The 1,831-nt window shown below is 46.6% G+C and overlaps 1 pseudogene; it reads right to left on the bottom strand.

Moving 5' to 3' along the window:
- Positions 1 to 699: 699 nt before the first annotated feature.
- On the bottom strand, positions 700 to 1,240 carry LOC102839017 (annotated as a pseudogene).
- Between the last annotated feature and the right edge of the window lie 591 nt (positions 1,241 to 1,831).

Here is a 1,831-nt window from a genome sequence, read left to right as displayed (position 1 = left end):
TTTGAAAACACCCAAGAGAACTGAAATTTCTCAAACAGGATATTTGTTATATTGGACTCCAGGGGGAAAGGATAGTCTTTTATGATGTCCAAAGCTTTACTGCAAGCAAAAGAACACAGAGATGATATATTGAAACTATCAGGTCCTGGCTAGCTAAGTTTCTACCACAGGACGTGATAAGGAACCAGAGGTTTCTGCAGAATGATTTGTTGATGGCAGTGAGTGGGCAAAGGAGATGTAATCTTTTCTGCAGAAGGCATAAGAAGGATCTAGAACTTCATGGAAGGGCTAAAGGAAGCCAACAAAATGCAAAAACAAGGGGGACCCTTTTTAGAGTCACTGCTGTTGTTGTATGGCAGCCAATCCATTTGGACTCATAGAAACCCTATATAAAAGAGTAGAACAGCCCGAAAGAGCTTATTATGCCGTAATCTTTCAGAAGTATATAGCCAGGTTGTTTTTCCTGAAGAGTGGCTCATGAGTTCCAACCACTGACCTTTTAGTTAGCAGCTGAGAGTTTAAATATTATGTCACGAGGGCTCCTTTGAGACTAATTAGGGGACTGCATTTGGATATGAGGATGCAACAGGATTTTGGTCATCTTTGGGGCTATGACACTTGGTACTGGAGAAGGTGTGACTCCTTCCCTGGCCCCTAGAGTCTAGATGAAGCTTGAGGCTGGAGCAGAAGCCATCATAACTAAGTGTCCAAGAGGAAGATGACTGTGATGATGGAGGAGGACAGGAAGAGCAGGTAGAGGCAGAAGAGCAGGGTGTCCATCATGTGGCTAAACACAGATCAGCTGGGTGCAGGCATGCAGGGCCCTTGTTGCTTCAGGGTGCCCATTTAACACTGCTTCTCCAGGTCTGGGCATGTTCCCTCCTAACACTTCTGGCTCCTTCAGGCCACACAGGTGGGTGGGGGTGAGACCCAGGTCTTTATTTCCCCTCTGAGCTACAGTGGGGCAGTACTTCCTGGGACTGCTGCAGTGCTGCATGAGGGAGTGGAGCCATGAGGCAGGGGTGGGAGCTGGGTGGAAGACAGGTACCCCAGGTAGGTGATGAAGACAGTCACCAGCAGGCTGGCCACCATCAAGGACAGACACAAGATGAAGTAGAAACCTGTGTAGAGGAATGAGCTGAAGGTAAATGTGCAGTTCTTCTGGTTAAAGGGAAGTAGATGTTCAGGTTGCAGGTACTGGACACCTGCATTGGTTTCTTATACCTGATATAACCTTCATTGTTTATTTATGTAATGAGGTCTTTTGGAATATTATTCACATCCATGATCTCAATGATGAAAATGTCTGGTAGCCACAGGAGCGTGGTTGCCACACTGGTCTTTGTGCTGCCTTCACACTCCTCTGGTTCCAGCTGATAAATGGGTTATCGCCGACCTACAGTCACTCTGCTCTATCTCGTGCTCTGATTGTTGGTTCTGCTGCTGCTCCTCTGCCACTCCTCTGGTGTCACAGCTCCCTGAGGCTGGGTCGGGAGGTTCATTGCACAGAGAACTCAGAATCCAAAGGATTCATTCCACTCCTGGCACTTCTTTTAAGGTAGTGACTCTTTTCTTAGCCTTGTTGTTAAGTGTCATTGAGTTGGTTCCAACCCATAGCGAACCTGTATAGGATTTCTGAGGAGCAACTAGTGAGCTTGAACTGCCGACCTTGCAGCTCAAAGTGACTTTGCAGTCCAGTGCATTAGCCCACACTGCTATTGAGTCAGTTCCAATGAATAGTAACCCTAAATAGAATTTCCAAGACTGTACACCTTTATGGGAGCAGACAGCCACATTTTTCCCCCAAGGAAAGTTGCTGGGTTTAAACTGT

Source organism: Chrysochloris asiatica, unplaced genomic scaffold (genome assembly GCF_000296735.1).
Source record: "Chrysochloris asiatica unplaced genomic scaffold, ChrAsi1.0 scaffold00008, whole genome shotgun sequence".
Lineage (NCBI taxonomy): Eukaryota > Metazoa > Chordata > Mammalia > Afrosoricida > Chrysochloridae > Chrysochloris > Chrysochloris asiatica.
The sequence above is the reverse complement of the archived record's forward strand: the minus strand, read 5'-3'. Positions and strand labels throughout refer to the sequence as shown.